This window comes from Protopterus annectens, chromosome 6.part1 (genome assembly GCF_019279795.1).
Source record: "Protopterus annectens isolate FY-2018-M chromosome 6.part1, PAN1.0, whole genome shotgun sequence".
Classification (NCBI taxonomy): Eukaryota; Metazoa; Chordata; order Ceratodontiformes; family Protopteridae; genus Protopterus; species Protopterus annectens.
In genome coordinates this window covers 206429438-206453745 of record NC_056738.1, presented here as the reverse complement: position 1 = coordinate 206453745, position 24308 = coordinate 206429438, and positions in this window count along the sequence as shown.

Here is a 24308-nt window from a genome sequence, read left to right as displayed (position 1 = left end):
CTTCCAGGCTTTATCTCTATCTTGTAAATGCTGTTTGGTATTATTTTTTAGCCGGGGGCATGGTTAGTTTTTATTCTTTTGGTGCGGGGGGGGGGGGCAAGACTGGCAAGAATATTTAGAAATGCATTGTTAAAGTATTCAAGGGCATCATCTAGTGGTAGTGTTTTAAGTGGATTCCAGGTAGTGTGTTTTAGGATTTCGTTAAACCTTTGTTGGTCAAAGTTCCTGATATTTCTGGTGGTTTTGTATGTGTGGGTTCTTGTAATTTGTGTTGTGGCTACTATATGTGAATATAGGTAAGTAGTCACTAAGAGTATTGGGTAGAGTGTAGGGAGTAGAGTATTTGTCAGGATTAAAAACTAGTATCCAGTCAAGGGTTGCACCTAGGGTATTACTGTTATGCATATGGGTGGCATTGGTAATGAGCTGGGTGTAACCATAGAGGTTTATGCTATTAGTAGGTAGGTCAATTGCTAGATCTTACCAGTTGATATTAATATCTCCCATAATTATAGCTTCATTACTGATGTTTTCTGATATCCAGGAAAGGATATCTGCCATAGTTTGGATGCTTTGTCCGGGAGGTATATATAGTCCAACAATGCATATTTGCTCTGTTTTGTTAATTTGTAGGGTTCCGATTAGAATTTCGGCATTGTTGAAAGTTGGTGTCTCTTTGAGGAAAGGTGAGATAGTAATGCTGCTAGGATAGATTAAGGCTATCCTGCCACCTTTTTTGTTGATTGTTTTTTCTATTACAGCCTGGGGGTGTTATTTCAGTGTCATGGATAGGGGGTTTTAGCCAAGTTTTGGTGATTACTAGAATGTCTAGGGTGTATTTGTCACTCTCCTACTTTGGACACAATAGAAGAGTCTTTGTGGGTTCTGTTAAAGTAGCTTTATTTTATACAAACACATCACTATACAAGTTTACTGACTTTAACTTAAGTAACTTATATACAAACTAACAACTGCAATCATGCATGCTCTTACTCTGGCTGTTCTTACAAAATGGCACTAGGGATTGCACGTGTCAGGAATTTATACATGCATGCACAGCCTTGACATGCTTCTTAAAAATACGGCACACTTCATTTTCATTCTGATCTACATCCTCCCTCTTTAAGAAATAGATTGCATAATGCTATCTATTTAGCGTGCAGAAATCACAGGTAATTCTTTGTCATGCATTACCAGGCTTTGATACTCACCCATATCATGTGACATAAAACCAGGAGTTAGATTTAGCAATTGGAACTACCTCTGCAAAATGTTTGACCTGTGGAATGTCTGGAAGATTTTCTGGAATGGAATCAGAATTTTTAACACATTCTGGTATGGAAACAGTGCCTGATTCATTCTTAGATTTTAAATCTGCATCACAGAAACAATGTGGTGATGGTGATGATGATTCTGGTACAGGTAGAAGATGTTGGTTCCTCTTATATTCCACACCTTTGGAGTTTACCAGGTAGGATCTTGGCTCAGCAGAGATGCCTGTAATCTGTCCAGTTTGATCAAAACCTTTCACTGTCTGGATTCCTACCATTTCTCCTTTCTTCAAGTAATCTGCTCAATCTGTCATAACTAGATTTCTGGATATTAGACTTCTTAGCCAATTGAGCCTTAATAGTTTTATTGTTTTTAGGTTTAGGCTTCAATAAATTAGAAGATTGCCTGGAAAGTAGTCTTTGAGCAGGTGAGCCAAGAATATCGTCACAGGGTATGTTTCTGAGATTAAGCAAATTCAAGAAAACATTGGTATTGTCATGTTTTGACCTTTCAAGTAACTGCTTTGCACTCTGTACTGCACGTTCAGCTAGACCATTTGACTGATGATATTCAGGATTACTAGTGACATGTATAAAGTCCCATTCTTTTGCAAATTTCTGAAACTGGCTAGTAAATTGAGTACCATTGTCAGAAAGAACTTTGTGTGGACTACCATGAACTGAAAAATTATGTTTCAACTTAATAACAGCAGTGAATGTTAGGTTAGTCAGTAGATCAATCTCAAACCAATTTGAGTAAGAGTCTACCAAAATCAAGTAGAGTTGATTGTTCCACTCAAAGATATTAGCTGCAACTGTTGACCAAGGTAGTTCAGGAAATGGACTTAGCTGAAGTGATTCTCTTTGCAAATGCGGTCTAGTACTTTTGTATACTGAACAAGAAGAAAGTACTTTAGCAATGTCTCTTGGTAATGAAGGTCAAAATACTAATTCACTTGCTCTTCTCTTAGTTGATGTGGATCCTGGGTGACCATGATGCAAAATTTGGATATATTCTTGTTGTAAGGAAGCAGGAACAACAATTTTAGGACCTTTGAAAATAATGCCATCTTCCATCAACAATTCATCTCTGTAAGGAAAATAGGTTTGCACTTCAGGTGGTACACTAGATTACTTTAATGGCCATCCAACATTAATGTAGTGATTAAGCTTCTGCAAAACTGGATTAGTCTGAGTATGATCTCTCAACTTATCAAGTCTAATGGTAGAAAAAGTATGCACTGACATCGCATCAATGTCAAAATTCTCTACTTGAAGCTGTTCTGTTGTGTTTCTGGGTGATGTGGATACGTATCAGCCAGATAATGCAATTTGCCTTTCATGTAGACCATTTTGAAACTGTACTTGTGCAATTTGAGTATCATTCTTTGTAATCTCGCTGGAGCAGAATGCATAGCTTCTTTAGAATAGTAACTAGAGGTTGATGGTCAGTTTCAATCTGAATAGCTCGACCTTAAATATAATTATGAAACTTAGAACATGCAAATACTATTGCCAAAAGCTCTTTCTCAATCTAAGCATACTGCATCTCAGTTTGGGTTAGTGTTCTAGATGAATAGGCTACTGGTCTGCCCTCTTGAAGTATAACTGCGCCAAGACAAAATTTTGAAAAATCACCGGAAAGAGTAATTGGTTTGTTTACATCATAGTATCATAAGGTAGGTGGGGTGGCAATTTTCTGCTTAAGGTCTTCAAATGCCTTCTGGTGCTGTTCCAACCATGACCATGCAACATTTTTGTGTGTTAGCTCTCTTAAAGGTACTGTCAGCTCACTGACGTCTGGTATAAACTTGTCTACTTTCAGCTCCGTGGATTTTCCATTGCTCCGTGCAGTACAAAACACTTTTCTTCTTGTTAATAAGTTCACTGCATCAACACTTTCATCAAGCACTGATAAACCATCTACATAAAAAGCTGTCTGCTTTGGCTGTAATTGATCAACTAGCTTCTTTATGTGACCTTTCTTTACAACCCTGTGAAGCTTACTTGATTTACAAAACTTTTGGAAGTGGTTCCATTCTTTACACTTGTAGCATTGCTGACCAAATACTAAGCACTTCTCTCTTTTAGCTTCATGATTTGCACCAGAATTACAGACAGTTAACAATAAAGCTGGACTTGGGTTTTGCTGATTCATGCTTGTACTGCAATGAGTTGGAGCGTGCTCCTCTCTTAGAACCTACTGGAAAACTATATGTCTTCCCTGGAAACCTCATAGTTGCCATGTGCTTGGGCCTGCTTTTGTTTGCCACATGTTGCATACTATCTACATTTGCTCTGGAGCCAACTAAAACCATGCTCTTGTCATTCGCAAGCATACATGTTTTTTTTTGTCATCTCATGGATTTGACAAATCTCTATGGCTTTGCTCAACGTTAAATCACTGTCATGAAGTAAAATATTTCTCACAGCAACATTGTTAATACCACACACAAGCCTGTCCTTTATTAGCTCATCTTTTAAGTCACCAAACCGACACATTTTAGTTTTATTTCTCAGGTCAGTTATATAAGCTGCAAATGTTTCCCCTGGCTTCTAATCTCTCATGTAAAACAAATGCCTCTCTAATGTAATATTTGTCTGGGGGTTACACATTTCTCAAACCCTCTGGGTCTTCTCTTGATTCATCCTGTACAACAATATGGCAGTTTTCACCTTCTCCTTCATATACTGCAGGAGCATACACAATGAACACTCTCTTTCTATGGCCTCTGACCCACTAGGTTTAGCAAATTGAATGGCTTGGTGCATGCATCTCTATCTATATAAGCTGCATGTATAAAAATATTATATTCTTGCTTAAATATTCTCCAGTTCTCTGCAATATTCTGATCAATACAAGTGGTAGGGGCTTTTGAAATCCATTTGCCATATTAACACATACCAGTGAAGGGTTTTGCAAATAAGCACAAACATACACTTATGCACATATACCAGAAACTTATGCCAGTATTTGTAACTTTGTCCAATGCCTATGTGCTTCTGAATTTATACCATCTGGGCTTGTTTGAAATGGACACACATACACACACACACACACACACACTGTATATAAATATATATATATAGGTCCACTTTGAGATTTTGCAGGGGGGCAAGCCCCCTCCACCACCCACACCCGGCTACTTAAATATACCAACTCCAACATTCCGCTACAGTGAAGAGAACAGTATGCAGAAATGGAGCATTAGCATTCTCTTCACTGTAGTGCGATCTCGGAGTTGGTATATTTAAGTGGGGGGTGCAGAAGGGCTTGACCCCCGACAAAAACATTATTTTAGTTGCTTTTTTTTTTTTTTTTTTTTCATTTTTTTTAATTTCGAGATTCCAAAATCTCAACTTTCTGGGATCAGTATTTTGAAAGTCGAGATTTTGGTCTTTCGAAATTAAAAAGTGGACCCATATATATATTTATAGGGAGACAGCACAATAAGAACTGGATGTAAGAAAGAATGATTCAGCTTGGAAGCTAAACAGAAGCCAGATGAGTTTCATTAAATTGAAAGGCAAAAGTAGAGCCTGAAAGACTACGAGAAAGTCCTAGTAAAGATATTGCTTTTTTGAGGAAACTGGTGAACTGTAGTTGGGAGAACTACAATGTTAATCCTAATAAAAATATTAAGTTATGAAAGTGAAGACGTGGATTTCTCATGAAAAACATTGGAAGTAAAAGAAATAAAATGAACAAATTCAGGTCTACTGAAATCTGGATCTTATAAATCTTTTTATAAATGAAAGGTTTTGTAACTGCTGAGAAAAGAATGCTTATGTTTAGTTAATACTTTTGCTTCAGACTTTAAAGACTGTCCTTCTGATATTTATTTAATAGACTGGGCAAACTAATGGAGTGGGACTTGAGTTATAATTCCATGTAACATACAACAGTGTGTAGTCTTGGTGTCTGAAGATGCTGTGTTACCTCGTTACCTCCTTGTAATTCTTTTAAGCACAGCTTATAGATATTTCATCTCACATGCCAGGATCACCCAAACTTTTTGTCTTGATCACTATTGCCATTGGTGCACATTGACATGTGAGATGCCAAATGCATGCCACATGTTACTGTGTATCAGACTCAAAGTGAGGCTGCAGCGCTGACTTGCTGCTTTACTTTCCTATGCCTGCACCTGTGTTGGCTCATTTGTTTTTTATAGGAATTACACTGCATGCTATTTGACTAATTCATCTTAGCAGTACATACTGTTATTAAAAAATGGATACGATGACTTTTTTAAACAATGGAAATTTTGGATCTGGATGAGTGCTAGGAAATATCCAGGTTTCCTGTGCAGCAAATGAAGTGGTACTGCTCTCTGATGTTGAGATAATGAGGTTAATGTCTATAGAAGCTGAGACAATTAAAGAGAATATCATCTCAATATGGGGAATGAAGATTGGTTTAACAATAGTGGATCTGGCTGGATGGATTGATCAGATATGAAATGGACTAGGCAGATCTCAGCTGTCTATTATCTTCTTATAGTGCTTGTCTAGGTAATAACAAAAGGCATACAAATCCTAACTGCTTCACTGCTTCTGCTTTCAGACTGCTAACTGTTGAGTCTCTCAGCTAGATTGGTAATTGCTAATTTAGTTCACTCATTATGCAAAAGGCATTGCTTAGTCTTAAAAATGTTAATATGCAGGACTTTACTTTTGAATCATAGCTGTACAGATTCAAGGATCATGCAGAGTTCTCTAGCTATGATAAATGCTGACAAGTTATCTTTGTAAAATAAAATCTGCAACATACAGTAAGGCATTGATATTATAGAGGTCTGTGGCGAGGGAGTTAGCAAATAAAAGAAAGGCTTCATTGATGAACTTTGGAGAAGACCAGTGTTAAGACTGAAACAACAAGGCATGAAGTTGGCCGCTATTAGCAAGAAAATCTTACAGGTTCATAGGTCCATAGGCATGTGCTAGGCTAACGACCACTTGGGACATTTTAAGCCTAGCCATGCATCCCAAATTTCTGACAAGTTCTGATACCCTTGATAAGTGCAAGCAGGGGCTTGGGAGATGAAAAATTTACAAGCAGTGGCCTGGGAGCTAAACCATTTACATCTGCCTGTGTCCGTTAGAAACAAAGGGGCCAAACCAGGGATAAATTTCTTGTTCCCCATCCAATTATCCTAGTCACACTTGAATTGAGTTAGGAAGGAAGTGTGCTTCACTGCTCCAGAGAAGGTGTAATCTCTGGGATACATACCCATCTCTCCAACAGGTCCTATTTATACCTCAGGCAAGGTTCACATCTTTAAATTTTTTAATTCTGGTGCTGTTTGTTTCTGGATATTCAGGAGGTCCATCAGGGTGGGGTCTAATAATGCCTTATATGCCAGGCATAGATACTCCCCTCAACAGCCTGTAGGAGACAGAATACTGGGTTAGGGCTTTTAGAAGGTTGGCATTGGACATGTTACTTACTTCCTGTATTCTTTTAGTGAGGAAAGTCTGTGGATGTTCCAATTTTTAGATATGCCTAGTTAGTTACTTACCAAGGGCATTGTACTCAATGATAGGTCTGATAAATGCCATATACAGGGAGACAAAGACCACCTTGGACACAGATGCCATACCTTTGTTTATAAGCTGTATAACGTAATATAATTTCCTCACTACCGTAGACATGTGATGGTCAAAGGTTGTCATAAAGACAGCAGAAAATCCAGACCAGGCACTCATTGTGAAGCTTTTATTTAGACGGCTTTATTACAGACTAAAGGTGCAAGACAGAGATAAAATCTTTTTCTTAACAGCAATGAAAACTCTTTCCTTAAGCATGCTATTATCAAAGTTCTTAGACTCAGTATTGATTAGTCTAGTGAGTACAGTAATGGCATAATTAGTGGGCTTTTTATGACTTGGCCTTGAGACAGGTTGCTTATCACACAGTAGGGTGCAATCCTTTTGTAGTCCATTATTTGACATGATACATATTTTCCAACAATGTTGCACAATCAAATAGCCAATGAAAGTGACAAAGAAACACAGAACAAATGCCTATTCAGCATAGATAAATAAAACATCCACTGAACAAATAAAATACTGAAAGGACGAACACGGCAGCATAAACTGAATAAAAAACAAAAATATTTAATGCATAAACCACAGTAAGCGCTTTCACATAAAAATGCTTCCTCAGACCTTTTAACACAAATCAAAACATATGGGAATATATACAAAGCATCAATTCAAATAAACCAATAGCTGTTCATCCTTAATTAATTATTTAATTATACAATATTATTTAAAAGGGAAATACATAGAGACATCCTAAAAATCTATAAAAAATATATATAAAAACTATATAAAAGCACAGAAATTTCATTCCAACTATACTCTATAATAACATAGGGAATATATAAACTATGTCAAACATTAATCGTTTGTGTCATTTATACAACCTCTTTTTTCTCAAGAGGGGTTTGATGGCGGTACGTTCATTTAGCCCATGGCCTCTATCAGCTCTAAAAATAATCATCCAGTTGTTTTCCTTGAACTCAGTGTGATTACAAATATTACCCATTCGTATGTTGGGCATAACAAAATCAAGAACTCTAAAAACAAACTGATGCAATTCACCAAAGGCCATGACATGTTTAGAGAGGGCATTAGTAGTAACACCCTTCCTAATGCCATAAATATGTTCTCTAATCCTGTCACGAAGACAGCGATTAGTTTTACCTATGTAAAATGACGAGCAAAAAGTACACCGGGCAAGATAGACAACATTAGCAGTCATACAATCAGCTTGAACATTAAAAGAAAAACTCCTATGTAAATCAGGATGTTCAAAAACTGCAGAAGTATCAATATAACCACAAAAATTGCATTTACCACAAGGTAGTGTTACACCATCCTTACTAAACATATTCTCTCTCTCTAACCCTCTATCACCACAAAGGATCCGCTTCAAATTTTTCTTATTCCTAAACACAAACTTAGGATCTGGACCAACCATATTTCCCAATTCCAGATCAACATGCAAAATAGGCCAAAAGCATTTAAAAATATCACAAAGACTATTTTGATCCCTAGTAAAAAAATAAGGGAATACGCACATACTCTGAAGACCTCTCATCTGAATGTAGTATTGTATTGGGCTCTGTAAATTGAGGACCAAAATAAGGAGCTGCTATACCTTCCCTAACTGAGCTTAAATCAAACCAACCAGCTGTGATCTCATCTTGTGTATTGCCTCTCAATACTAATCTTCTTTGTAAATCACCTAAGTCTGATAAACAACCTTGAACAGTGGGGTTAAGCCTTGATACTCTAATTCCCTGTCCTCGGACTAAATTACGGAACACATAGTTCGGGTGCATACTGCACCTGGCCAATAGGCTATTGCGTGAACAATTCTTGCGATAAACGCCAGTATTAATTAGAGAACTTGATAGCTTTTCTATAAATAATTCTAAAATCTCAATCCTTACATTCAAATAAACCATTGTAAACTTCAAACAATCCAATAAGCCATTCATCTGCACATGAAAAGCTTCAAGATCAACAGTGTTGCCATTCCATAAAAAGAAAACGTCGTCAACAAAACGATGATAAAAACTAACATGTTTGCAAAACATATCTAATTTGAACAATACATTCTTCTCCCATTGTGCCAGAAACATATTGGCGTAGCTATTGGCACACAAAGTGCCCATAGCTACGCCATGTTTTTGGATGAAGAATTCATCTCGGAAAACAAAAATGTTGTTCTCCAAAATCACTTCCAAAAGGAAACAGATCAGTTCCATCTTAGTCGAATCATAACCACTATTTAGCACCAAATATTCATGTATATAGCAAAGTCCTAACTCATTGGAAATCATAGTAAACAAGGATTGGATATCCATTGTTACAAAAATCTAATTTTCTAGATTCCCAAGTGTCCTAATACAATCATACAAATCTGTAAGGAATTGTTTGGATCCTTGTAAAACTGTCTTATTCAATGCTATCACAGGCTTTAAGTGTTTTTCAACAAAAATAGACAAAGGTTCCATTACCCAACCACCCCCGAGACAATGGGTCACATAGGGGGTTTGGTTGGGTGTTTATGAATCTTGGGAAGTCCTTGAATCAAAGGTATTAAAGGATCAGAGACGGTAAAAAAGTTAAATGTTTCATCTGAAACCAAACCAATCTCATACACCTCCTGTACAGAGTGATTAACTACAGTAATAATATTCAGAACATCCGATATTCCTAGCCTTTGGTAGAAACCAATATCATTCAACATCTCTTTCATACTACTAAAATATTGTAAATCATCCATAATCACTACAGAACCGCCCTTATCAGCCGGTCTAATGCAAATATCACGATTATTTCTAAGCGTCATCAAAGCTTGCTTTTCATGAATGGTAAGGTTAAACTTCTTACCTGGCCTATGCTTACCCAGATATTGATGGTAATATTCATGCAAACCATCCTCAGTAAGCTTACAATAAGTCTCTACCAGAGGATGGTTTGGTGGAACAAAAGTACTTAAGGATCTAAAATCAGCAATCTGGTACTCAGATTGGTGATTTTAGATCCTTAAGTACTTTTGTTCCACCAAACCATCCTCTGGTAGAGGCTTATTGTAAGCTTACTGAGGATGGTTTGTATGAATATTACCATCAATATCTGGGTAAGCATAGGCCAGGTAAGAAGTTTAACCTTACCATTCATGAAAAGCAAGCTTTTGATGACGCTTAGAAATAATCGCGATATTTGCATTAGACCGGCTGATAAGCGCGGTTCTGTAGTGATTATGGATGATTTACAATATTTTAGTAGTATGAAAGAGATTTTGAATGATATTGGTTTCTACCAAAGGCTAGGAATATCGGATGTTCTGAATATTATTACTGTAGTTAATTGCTCTGTACAGGAGGTGTATGAGATTGGTTTGGTTTCAGATGAAACATTTAACTTTTTTACTGTCTCTGATCCTTTAATACCTTTGATTCAAGGACTTCCCAAGATTCATAAACTCCCAACCAAACCCCCTATGTGACCCATTGTCTCGGGGGGTGGTTGGGTAACGGAACCTTTGTCTATTTTTGTTGAAAAACACATAAGGCCTGTGATAGCATTGAATAAGACAGTTTTACAAGGATCCAAACAATTCCTTACAGATTTGTATGATTGTATTAGGACACTTGGGAATCTAGAAAATTAGATTTTTGTAACAATGGATATCCAATCCTTGTTTACTATGATTCCCAATGAGTTAGGACTTTGCTATATACATGAATATTTGGTGCTAAATAGTGGTTATGATTCGACTAAGATTGAACTGATCTGTTTCCTTTTGGAAGTGATTTTGGAGAACAATATTTTTGTTTTCCGAGATGAATTCTTCATCCAGAAACATGGCGTAGCTATGGGCACTTCGTGTGCCAATAGCTACGCCAATATGTTTCTGGCACAATGGGTGAAGAATGTATTGTTCAAATTAGATATGTTTTGCAAACATATTAGTTTTTATCGTTGTTTTGTTGACGACGTTTTCTTTTTATGGAATGGCAACTCTGTTGATCTTGAAGCTTTTCGTGTGCAGATGAATGGCTTATTGGATTGTTTGAAGTTTACGATGGTTTTTTCGAATGTAAGGATTGAGTTTTTAGAATTATTTATAGAAAAGCTATCAAGTTCTCTAATTAATACTGGCGTTTATCGCAAGAATTGTTCACGCAATAGCCTATTAGCCAGGTGCAGTATGCACCCGAACTATGTGTTCTGTAATTTAGTCCGAGGACAGGGAATTAGAGTATCAAGGCTTAACCCCACTGTTCAAGGTTGTTTATCAGACTTAGGTGATTTACAAAGAAGATTAGTATTGAGAGGCTATACACAAGATGAGATCACAGCTGGTTGGTTTGATTTAAGCTCAGTTAGGGAAGGTATATCAGCTCCTTATTTTGGTCCTCAATTTACGGAGCCCAATACAATACTACATTCAGATTAGAGGTCTTCAGAATATGTGCGTATTCCCTTATTTTTTACTAGGGATCAAAATAGTCTTTGTGATATTTTTAAACGCTTTTGGCCTATTTTGCATGTTGATCTGGAATTGGGAAATATGGTTGGTCCAGATCCTAAGTTTGTGTTTAGGAATAAGAAAAATTTGAAGCGGATCCTTTGTGGTGATAGAGGGTTAGAGAGAGAGAATATGTTTAGTAAGGATGGTGTAACACTGCCTTGTGGTAAATGCAATTTTTGTGGTTATATTGATACTTCTGCAGTTTTTGAACATCCTGATTTACATAGGAGTTTTTCTTTTAATGTTCAAGCTGATTGTATGACTGCTAATTTTGTCTATCTTGCCCAGTGTACTTTTTGCTCGTCATTTTACGTAGGTAAAACTAATCTCTGTCTTCGTGACAGGATTAGAGAACATATTTATGGCATTAGGAAGGGTGTTACTACTAATGCCCTCTCTAAACATATTATGGCCTTTGGTGAATTGCATCAGTTTATTTTTAGAGTTGTTGATTTTGTTATGCCCAACATACCAATGGGTAATATTTGTAATCACACTGAGTTCAAGAAGAACAACTGGATGATTATTTTTAGAGCTGATAGAGGCCATGGGCTAAATGAACGTGCCTCCATCAAATCCCTCTTGAGAAAAAGGAGGTTGTATAAATGACACAAACGATTTATGTTTTACATAATTTATATATCCCCTATGTTATTATAGAGTATAGTTGGAATGAAATTTCTGTGCTTTTATATAGTTTTTATATATATTTTTTATAGATTTTTAGGATGTCTGTATGTATTTCCCTTTTAAATAATATTGTATAATTAAATAATTAATTAAGGATGAACAGCTATTGGTTTATTTGAATTGATGCTTTGTATATACTCCCGTATGTTTTGCTTTGTGTTAAAAGGTCTGAGGAAGCATTTTTATGTGAAAGTGCTTACCGTGGTTTATGCATTAAATATTTTTGTTTTTTATTCAGTTTATGCTGCCATGTTCATCCTTTCAGTATTTTATTTGTTCAGTGAATGTTGCACAATGTTGACTTCCAAGATGGCTGCACATTGAGTAACAGCTTAATTCTGGCTCAACCAGTGTGAAAACAGAAACTTAGCAGAGAAAGCCATCGGACCTGGATTTCTGAGTAAATGTTAGTAAGTGCACTGCCTGGATGCCAGGAAAAAAGAAATACAGAGCACCTGAAGGAAAATCAGCTACAAAAGGTAACTAAAAACACTGACTAGGAAAAGTACTGTAGCTCTTCGGCAAAAAGAAGTGCAAGCTCCAGACATGACTTCCAACAACCTTGAGGAAGGTATAAAACAATTGCGTACAGACCTGATTAAAATAAATGAAATGCTGATGGAGTATATCAACTCAAACAATAAAAAGCTGAAAAAAAAATGGAAGAAGCTTTAAACAGATACTCAGATGAGATGATAAAACTTCAAAGCTCAGAGGTTGAAATGAAGAAAAGGTTGGCTGAATATGATACAGCACAAGACGAGACCTTTCAAAAATAATAGAATTGCAGGACAGAGCATGTAGAGAAAACCTGAGATATTCTGCTGTAACTGAAAAGCTGGAAGTAACAGACTGTATTAATTTCATGAAATCACAAATAAGCAACTGGACTGGTATTCCAAAACAGGAATTGTTAATTAAAAGGGCACATAGTGTGTAGGCTCCAAACCTGGCTATGAGAAAACAACCTAAAACTTTTGCAATCCTACCAGCAGAAGGAATTGATTCTGGCAAAACTGTGGCAGAAGGACAAAGTACTAAATGTGGAAGACAGCAGAGTGTTTGTGGAGAATGACTTTCATTGTATACCAGGCAGAAGAGGAATAAATGTATTCCATTATATAGGTAATGCCAAAAAGCAGGCATGAGATTTAAACTGCTGTCTCCAGCTATCTTCAAAATAGTTTTCCCTAGAGGAACAAAAACATTTTTTGATGAAGTACATGCTAAGGAAGAAATATAAACATTTGTCCAATTTAAAGTGAGCTGTGAAGGAGAGGGAGATTTTGCTTCTTGTTCCTCTGATAATAAAGACCACAAAGAGACTGTGCCAGTGATATCTTTCCCAGTGTTTCAGTGAAAAATACTTGAGAGAGAGAAAAAAGCACAGGAGTTGACTAGAAGAATCGAGAGATGACTGGAGATGAAGCAGAGACAGGGTTTGGGAGATGGAGATGAACAGGAATAGAAGAAGAGAATCTGGAAATATTGGACTTTCTTGGACTTTGTTACACTTGTAGGGGACTCTAAAGCATATGCCCTACTTCATGTCATTAAAGTTTGGAAAAATACTCAGCAGAGGGGAAGAGAGTTAATTGTAAGTAAGATAGCATTTTTTCTTAACAGTATTATTTAAGTGGTGCATGATGTTCTTTGCATGTTATTTTTTTCAGTTAATTTCAAGTCTAATGGAGATACTAATGTAAATAGGTGCTTCTGTTTATTCTTTTTGCTACTTTCTCCCTCCTCCCTTTTTCCTTGTTCAGTTTTAAGAAATGTAGGCACTGCAATGTAAAATAAAAATATCTGATTAAGAGTATGACAAAAGAAAAATGTGTGTGCTTTTTGCTTTTTCTGGTATAGGAGAATGACTGGGTTAAGGCCATTAATTTTATATAGTAACAAGCTTTAACAGAAAGCAAGTAAATGAAAAAGAATATTGAATATTATAAGGTCTTTTTTCTAGTAAACAGTCCTGTATCTGGTTGTCATGTCACTAGTAGACAATCTGATAAACAGAAATGGCTTGGAAAAAAATGTTTTCTGAAAGCATTCAAGCATTTTCCATGCAGGGAGAGCTATAAAAAATAAAGCAAAACCAGATAGCACTTAATAGAATCACAGGCTGTACCATGCTTCTTATCATGGATAATCTTTCTTTCTGTTTAGCTCAGGACTGTGTGTGTGGCTGTCAGTTTGGAACTTTTGATCCTATTAGGAAGGTAAAACTTCAATATTTGAATATGTACATAGTTTTGTGTGTTATTAATAAGTTAGTAGGTTTTAGGGAGGTATTGGGGGAGTGTGTATATTTTTGTTTGAGAGTTTTCAATAAAACAAAAAAGTTTTTCAAGACGTGACATAGGCTCAAATGGAGATAACAAGAAACAACTGTATAAGAGATTAACCTCTTGCCCCTCTTGGACAGGGGCAATAGGTGCTGATGTTAGTGTCTGCTTGAACCAGACACCCTTGGGAACACTGGTTGAACTTGGGTAGGCTTATGAGGGTCCTGGGGCTCTTAGCCTAGTAACCTTGTATGATCCTATGACCCTATGAACCTGCCAAACAGTGCATGCATGTAACACAAAAAGCTGGAACTAGATATTTAACAAACAAGCTGTTGTATATAAAAGGTGGGAATAATAATCCCTCAAGAATATGATTCTTTCTATAATGTGTTTAAATTTTAATGGTCTCACAGATAAGTACAAAAAAGAAAGAGTAGTGAACTATATTAAAAATGTAGAGTGCAAATAGCTATGCTACATGAGACACACTTGGAAAGAACTAAACATGTGAATTTGATAAAGAAAGGTTTTCAGGATGGTTATTCAGAGGAATTCCTGGGGCAGAGGAAGAGAGGAGCACATATATAAATTGCAAGAGGAGCTGTACTAATAATAGAACATGAAGTAAACTATAATAGTACATTTGTAGTACTAAGGGGCTACTGACAAGGGAGGAGGATTACAATTGCATGCATTTATATTCCACCAAAAACTGCTATAATGGAGCTTAAGAAAATTCTGGGAGAAATAATCAGCTTCAGCAAGGAATATTACTTATAGGTGGGGACTGGAATCTGATATGCAACAGTGAAGATGTGTTTGGGGGACCCAAAAAGTAAAATATAACAAAGGAGGGTAGATTTTTAAAGAAATTTATGAAATTATTTGGCATAGAAGATGTGAATTCAGTACTAGAAATTTGGAGTGAATTTACACATTATTCCCCAAGATACAAAAGCTGGGCTAGGTTAGGCAGAATTTACATTTCACAGGATCATGTGCATTTAATTGAAGCACCCAATAACTATTTCAGATCATGTGGCAATAATAATTAAAATAAAAACACAGGTTAATGAAATAAAAATGAGACACTGGCACTTCCGCACCTCTCTGTTGAAAAGACAGGAATTTATGGAATGGGCTGTGGAAATTATTCAGGATCTATTAGAGACGGCAGAAACTTCTTCTGAAAATATAGCCAGGGAGTGGGATGGAATTAAAGTGGAATTTAAAAATGGGGTGGAAATAAAAGAAAGAGAGATATGGTTAAGAAGTAACAACAATTATTTAGAGGGACTGACATATATTAAAGTATTGCAAAACAGGGGTGAATCTCACAGAACATGAAGAGAAACCACTACAAAATGCTAAACAGAAAATAAAAGATTACCTCAATGATATGCATGAGTTTAGAAAGATGGCCGTTAAGCAATTGTTTTATGATAATAACTAGAGCACAAAAACTTTTAGCACAACAACTCAGGGAACAGAAAGTAGAAAGGGCTGTCACAAAGCTTAGGGAGCCTTTAACAAGGAAGATAACAAGAGACCCTGTAGAAGTATTAGATATATTTTAGAAATTCTATGAAAGTCTGTATAAAGCAGAGAAATATGGAAATCAAGAAAGGGTACAAATGGAAATGTTTATGGAAGAATTAAATATGCCAAGGTTAGAGGGAGAGGAGGCTCAATTACAACAGGATAGGAGGAGATGAGATAAAAATTGTGATATATAACCAATTTACAGGAAAGTCCCCAGGAACTGATGATATTTCTGTGGAAGTCTGTAAGCTAGGAGGGAAAAATGATAAAGTTCCGGAAGGTTTTGTTTAACAGTATTTTAAGAGGAGACATACCTAGAAGAAAGTGGTAGTAGCTGTAATACCTAAAGAGGGTAAAGATCCATCAGATCCAGTTTCATACAGGCCCATTTCAATACTAAACCATGATCATAAAGTGTTTATGTCTATAACAGCTAAAAGAATGGCAAAGGTAATGCCAAAATTGATAGATATGGATCAGTGTGGTTTTGTGGAGGGGAGGCAAACATTTGACATAAACAGAACAGTGATGATCCAGAGTGAAGCAGAATGTAAGAAAATACCACTATTGCTGGTGGGTTTTTATGCAGAGAAAACATTTGACAGAGTAGCTGGGATTTTATGAGCAGAGCAATGGAAGCATTTGCATTCTCTGATAAAATTATAAGGTTGATTAGGAGGATATATGAAGGACAGGGGGCAAAAATTAAAGTGGGTGTGGTTCTCTCTGATAATCTCTGCTTGAGCACAGGAACCAGGCAGGGGTGTCCTCTCTCCCCTTTGTTATTTGCATTATATTTAGAGCCATTGTCAAAGAAAATAAGGGATTCAGAAATTCATGGATATAATTGGTATGGTAGTCAAGAAAACCTGGCTCTGTTTGCAGATAATATTATCTTATACCTGACAAAACCAGAAAGGGACATGACAGTGTTGTGGAACATACTGAGACAGTTTCAAACCTTTTTGTGATACAAAATTAATGAAGCTGAAAACAAAATTTGTTGTTGTTTGTCTTTTGGCTTTTCCCGGTTAGGGGTCGCCACAGCGGAACTCCGGTCCGCTAATGATTGGCAGTAGATTTTTTTATGGTGCTGAGTTGCTAGCCCGATGCCCAACCTTCAGTGAAGGCATGCCCATTCACGCATGTCTTTCAGAGGCACTCGACCGTGTGGAGGACATGCAGACTCCACACAGAAGGCACTCCAGCCATGAATCGAACAGGAGAACCTCTTGCTGTGAGGCAACAATGCTACCGCTGTACTAAAGCTGAAAACAAAAGTAATAGAGGTAAATTATGTATCCACATACAAATTGGTTCAGCAATATCCATATTTATGGGGATATGATAAAATGAAGTATTTAGGAGTATGGATTAAAAATGATACTGGTGTAGCAGCTAAGGTTATGTGGGAAGAGATTAAACAAAAGATAATACAAAAACTGAGAAAATGGAAGCTCCATTATATGGATATCGATAGCAAGATACAAACAGTTAAAATGTTTTTAGTCCCTTTAGTCTTATAGAATCTAGAACAAAATTTACCATTAAGAAATGAATAATTAGTAGAGTATATAAAATATTGCATGATAATTATAGAATCAATCAGAGGAAGTTAGGAAGGATTGGGAAGAGAGATTAGATAAGCAATTCACAAAGAAACAATGGGGGAATATATGTATGTCTCCTAAATATGCAACAAAATCTAGAAGATTTAGGATCTTTGCCTGGAAGTGTCTACATAGGTATTTTTATATCCCAAGCAGACTCCAAAGAGTTTTCTTCAGGTAGACAGCAAATGTTGGAGGTGTGATGGAAAAGAAAGAGATAACTGGGGATATAATTTTCTGGGAGTGTGATGAGTTGGCAGACTTTAAAGATTCCCTGCAGATTGCTCTGTTGGAGATGCTGGGTAAGCAAATTGGAGTCAATACGGAAATGATTTTTTTGAGCTATGATACAGAATCAGAATTGCCTAGATGGTAAGGCTTTGCTGAGTCTAATTATGATGGCTGCCAAAAAAGCAACTATTAGAAAATGGAAATCAAAGTCTAAACCAACTTTACTAGAAGTAGTGAATATAGTAACAGAGATAAAACAACTGGAACTGGGACCTTTAGAAAAAGGTAGGAGAAAATTACATAGGAAAAAAATGGGAACCGTGGAATCAATACATGCAGAGAAGGAACGAGGTTTAAAAGAAGGCAGGATTTCAATGAGCTATGTAATGGTTGACTAACAATGACTGAATATATTAAAAATGATGTATAATGTTTGCGGCTACAGTTGTGTCTGCACAGTTTGGAATGCATACTTTATGCAACCGAGATTGTATCGCTATGGTTTATTTTCATTTATATAAATGTAATGTTGCCTATGTCATACATGATAATTTAATAAAGATGTTTCTCGTTTAAAAAAAAAGAATGTTGCACAATGTTAAGAATAAAGATAATTGTCTACACCTGTAGTATTGTCCCCATTTGTTGGTAAAGTCAATATACTACATTTCCATATGTTGGAAACCGATACAGCAGTGATGAAAAACTTGAAGATGTAGGTCATTGGGATGGTTATGAAGGGGGTACAACATTTTAAGAATATAGGATACCGGAAATCTGCTCTCGGTCTTCTCTGTGATTAAAGCTTTTTTTCACTCACAAGTCATGTTATTTCATAGGTAGGTACTAGGCTATCGGACAAGGGCCTAAGTAAGCCTAGCCAACAAGGTTCCCTGGCTTACTCCACCCAAGAAAGTTATTTTCCTGTGCTCCTGTCAAGCAGAGCCACAGAAGTGATCCCCAGGGTGTATTTCCTATTTCCCATCCACTCATCAAGATTTTTCTTAAAGAGTGCTAATGAGGAGCTTTGCTTGACATAGATGGGTGCTTGTTCCAGAGTATGGGAAGTCTCTGGGACAGCAATCTATTCCTCCAGCATGTCCTGTTTATTGTGGTGACAAGGTTTAGGTCCCTAGAGTGTGTAGCTCGGAGGGATTGGGATTTCTTTAGGTGTAGCATGTCCAACAGCTCTGGGTTTGACATAGCTTTATATGTTAGGCAGAGATCACCTCGGAGTAGGCGATATGCTATTCTTGTTGACTTAAGGTGAGACTTTGATACTAGATCACAACAGAATAGAAGCAAATTTGGTGAGAAAAACAGATTTGGGATCAGATACAAATTCATTGTTAATGAGTAAGAAAACATTATTTACTTTAATAGGAAGTAATGTTAATGCTGTATCACCCAATCTGTGAATTTGCTATGTCTAAGACCAGTGCTATAAATGCAGTTAAATGTACTTTATGAAAGACATTTTCTTTGTGGATGATGCCCTTTGCACCCCTCATGTGGGGTGCTTTGCTTCCATTCTCCCACTTTCTCAAATATTTTTGCATTCAGATTTGTACCACTAGTCTTAGAACTGTCATATTCACAATACTAGTGATTATTGTTAGATTACTGGACTATAATATGTCCATACTATTGTCTTTCCAGCCTGTTAAAGATTAAAACTTGTAGAAGTTAATTTATATATTTTTATTTTATTTTATTTAGTTAAGTTAGTTTTTTTTTGCATTCATGTAAGGAGAGGTTTTGCATTTTGTCTAGAGACTTACATATACATCTTATAGGTGTTGAAAGTAAAACAAAAACCCAAAAAGGGTAAACACTAAGAAAAAATGAAACAAACCAATTACAGACTGTGTCAAGTGCCATTTAGTGAAAAGCTAAAAAACAAGCTCCAATACCAAGCGCTTTCACCATCAATACAATATCTTCAGAAGAAGCCATTGTATTGATGGTGAAAGCACTTAGTATTGGAGCTTGTTGTTTAGCTTTTCACTAAACGACACTCGGCACAGTCCGTAATTGGTTTGTTTCATCTTATAGGTGTTGTTGCTCTTTTTGCTATCTATAATAAGAGTTTGACCACTCACTTTATTGGTATTATGAAGGGATTTGTTTTCCTGAAAGGTTAGAAGAATGTTTAAAAGGTAGAGATCAATATCTATTCAATGTCTGCGTATGGTGGTCCAGTTAGTATTAGCTGTCACCAACTAGGGTTTGAACTCATGACTCTTAATGATTCTTAGTAAGTGTTTTACAAATATATTTTTTTGATTTATGATAAGAGTGAGCAGTGAAGTAGTGAGGGTCACTTCAGGGGATTTATATAAAATCAACGAACCCTTTAAAAAAGCAAATGCTGATTTATCAACCCCATGTAAGCGAAAGCTTACAATCCCGAACACTTAGAACAGTGATTTTTTTCCCAAGGGAAAAAAATCGCTGTTCCACAAAAAAAATAAATAAATAAAAATAAAAACTTTAAAACATAACATAAAGTGGGGGGCTTCACCCCCCCACACCCCTTGATGTGGGGGGCTTTGCCCCCCACACCCCCCTACTTAAATATACAAACTCCAAGATCGCAATACAGTGACGAAAATGGCAAAGTAATGGAGGCAACCAAGCTATTTCTTTCCCAGAGAAAGAAATTGCTTACATGCCATTTCGTTATTTTGCCATTTCGTGCTTTCAAGTTCAATCAAGACGCATTCGAAGGAATGCGTCTTCGATCATATAATAGGAACCCACTTCAGGTATGGGAGGTTCATTTCCAAATTTTGCTGGTGCTCCAGAGGTCATGGACAAATGTTATGACCAAATCCAGATGTGAGCAGGTTCAGAGGTCACATTCACACCTACATATGTGGTTAGAGAATTTTATAATGCTAGCATATTCTTCAACATACAAAATGTTTTCATTTCTCAGAACATACCAATATCTTGTATACGTTATTCAAAGGCTAAAGAAGTGCCATATAAATATACACAGAATGAGTTTAGGATGTATGCAGCTATATTACACATTTTTCTATGAGTAAACATGCATCATGATGTTCTAATACTTCAAGCAAAACTAAAAGACAAGCGATGATATTTAAGTTAACATTTCTAAACACCATGAACCAGCTTTGTGGCATAGAAGGATAAAGCCCTAACTGCCTCACAGATGATCTAAGTTTGAATAGTGGCTTTGGAACCTGTAGGATCTGGCAGGGAGGGATGCAAAGGAGCAATCTTTGCCTGCTCGGCCATGCTGGGAGGTGACTCTGGATAACCACATGAGTGATGCCTAGCAGGAGCACAAGATGTCCACTCCATAGAGCTTGAGCCTAATTTGCCAGCACTGCAGTGTACAGCTTGCACAGGAAGCTGAGGGGAATTCTGCATGTGGAAGCAAGTTTCCAACCAGAGCAGCTACATCAGAACTCAGAATAACTGCCACAGGAGGGGGGGGGCTCTGCTAGAGGAGTGGTTAGGCCACCCAGAGCTACTAGCAAGCTGGCCGAATATGTACCACCTCAAGCTCACCACAGAGTAAATGAGCTAATTGGACAATCTTGGGTAGAAATTAGTGCTCTTACCCCACCCAGTGATTCCTGGCTTCTGCAAACCATGGAACAAGATAGCTGACTAAAGAAAAGGCAGACACAATCTATTGATCTCAGTCCTGCAAGGAGGGAGAGGTAAAAACACCATTGTAAATATCAGCTTTTACAAATCATGTACCCATAAGATAGTGCTGTTTCACCATAAAGAACATTTTACTGAAAAAGTTACAATAATATGTAATTTTGTGTTAAAATGTAATGTGTTCTAGGAGACAAATGGACTCAAGTTTTTTGTAAACTGGTTGGTGAAACTGCCTTTTTACACCTTGATGTATACCTGTCAGCTTTCTAGCCAAAACCTTCATATGTTTGTACAAGAACTATGAAATTCCATTATTTTATTTGGTCAAAGTACTACTCTGATCTAATCAGATTTTTAGCTTTTGCTAACTAGGAATCACCAATGGTATTGGGAACAAGATATGTGGCATAGATGTTCAGCTAAGCAAGTTATCTTCACAGAAAGTGAAATTTTGTCACAACAGTCAGCATTTTAAGACTGCCTGTGGACATGTGAAAGGCAACATAAACAATGAAACTCTTACGGTATCACTGGTGCATGAAGGTGGGAACAGAAAACAAGATTACTTTTTTTTTTTTTACTTAATATACTTTATTAACATTTGGCTTTATTACAATTTAGGTCATTCATAATAACATATGAAAGACAGCAATCTAAGCCCACTAACATAAAAAAGTACTCATGCAGTACCTCTCAATCACTTTACAGGCCAGAATAAAGACAAAAGAAAGAAGTAAACTAAAGAGTTAGTAACAACCACAGAAGTTTACACAGAGCTTAACTATCTAGTAGCCAGCCCAACCACTCACGCCCATGTACATATCCCATGTCTGGGACAAACTACAAACCTCTGTAAGATTGTTTAATTGCATTGGATGATTGTTCTGCTAAAGGAAGATCTTTCCAGCAGGCAGAGGGAAGGGGATCATAAAATGTTTAATACAGCACCAATTGTCCCACGGGATCCCTTGATAAACATAAACACCAACCTTCACTGAAATAGGCTCTAGAAACTCCACCCACACATTGTCCTGCACAGATTAAACTTTTAACATGAACCAATGGACCCATGTCACTCAAACATGGAACCTTAGCTCATTCAATCATTCCATCACCATAGCTACTGCTTCCTCTACTTCAGAATGGTCAGTAAGGATAATTATGTTAATATGATTATATAAGCAATAATGCTTTTGGTGGAACCACCTCATAAGTACATAAAAATGTATTTTTCTTACTGTCAAGAGATGTTCCAGTTCAAGAAAAACTTCCTTCCTCTGATTAACACATTTATAAAAGTCCTAAATGCCCAGGCAGTCACAGACTATATGTATAAAATTGGCACCATACTGTTGCCACAAATGTCATAAACTACATATGTTAGGATAGCAGTGACTGAGCAACAGTGGCATATGGAATGGTTTCTCTTTGAGCAACAGTGGCATATGGAATGGTTTCTGTTTGAGCAACAGTGGCATATGGAATGGTTTCTCTTTGAGTAAGTGGTTCATGGTACAATGCTACCTAACTGCTCAAACCTGTTCTATCAAACAAGTTTTGATAATAGAAAATGTTTAATGTACTCTGAGGTTGTGTGATCTCATAATCAGGTTATGTAAGTTAAGTAGGTGAAAGGTGATGCATGAAGCTCCCTGCATGAGGGCTGTGGGGTATCTTGTCCCCATTTCACTTAAGGAATTATTTTTGTATTTCTACTTTTTGACTTCTTGTTTTTTGTTTAAGTTAACATTTATTTATGCATTACTCCATCCATCCACAACCCCTTTTTTCCATTTTTGCACATGGGGTGGGAGTGTCACTTCAACAGTGACAATCATCTAGAGCCAAGTTTCTTATCACCAGGTGGTTAGTCCTGCCACTGTAGTTCATGCACACCAAACATACGCACTCACACCTATGGCCAGTTTGGAGTGTCCAGTTCACCTACTGTATGTCTTTGGAATGTGGGAGGAAACCAGAGCACCTGGAGGAAACCCACGGGAACACAGGCACAACATGCAGACTCCACACAGAAGGTACCCCAGGTGAGAATTGAACCTGGAAACCACTTGCTGTGAGGCAACAGCACTATCATCTGTGCCACTGTGTCACCCCTGCACCACTATTTTAATTTATGCATTACTATTGTCATTATTATTTTAGTATTGTTGATCTTATTACTACTTCATGTTGCACAATTTATATAAAATATCTAGTGCTTATGCATTTAAATTAAAAAATAAATAAATAAAAACTCCATTTTACAGCACAGAGTTCATCATTTATGTTTCTATGAACAGCATGTTAATGATATAAACCATATTATCCTTTTTCATAACCAATTTTATCTAATTCAGGGGCATCAGGAAATGGAGTCAGCCCTAGTAATCAATGGCAAAATGGTAAAATCCAGTCCTGCATGGAACACCAGTACATATCAGAATGTACCTGCATGACCATGCACAAACACATGTGCACATACACAGATCTACTTCTATTTACCAAAATCCCACTTAATCGAATGAAGAAATCACGAGATGACATTGCCAAAAATGTACTTTAACAAACACCCGGATCACCATAATTTAACCCCGGGAAACTAACCATATGACCACCAACACTTTAAAAAGAAACCAAAGCAAATCAATCCCCCCCCCCAACTAAATACACCATTTCCAAGACCACACTATGGTGCAGAAAAGGGCAAAGTTCACTGTGGTGGCCAAGTGGTTAATTTCCCAGAGTTAAATTATGGTGATCTGGGTGCACGTTAAACCAAATTTTCGGTAACGTCATCTCGTCATTTTGTAGTTTGATTAAGTTGGAATTTGGGAAATAGTAGACCCACGCACACACGCACACACAAACACACACAAACCAAAACCACACGTAGGTGCAATTTAAACATGTTGTTTGAAATTCTCAATCTAAAACATTTAAGATGGAGTATAGAAGTGTTTTTAGTACTCTG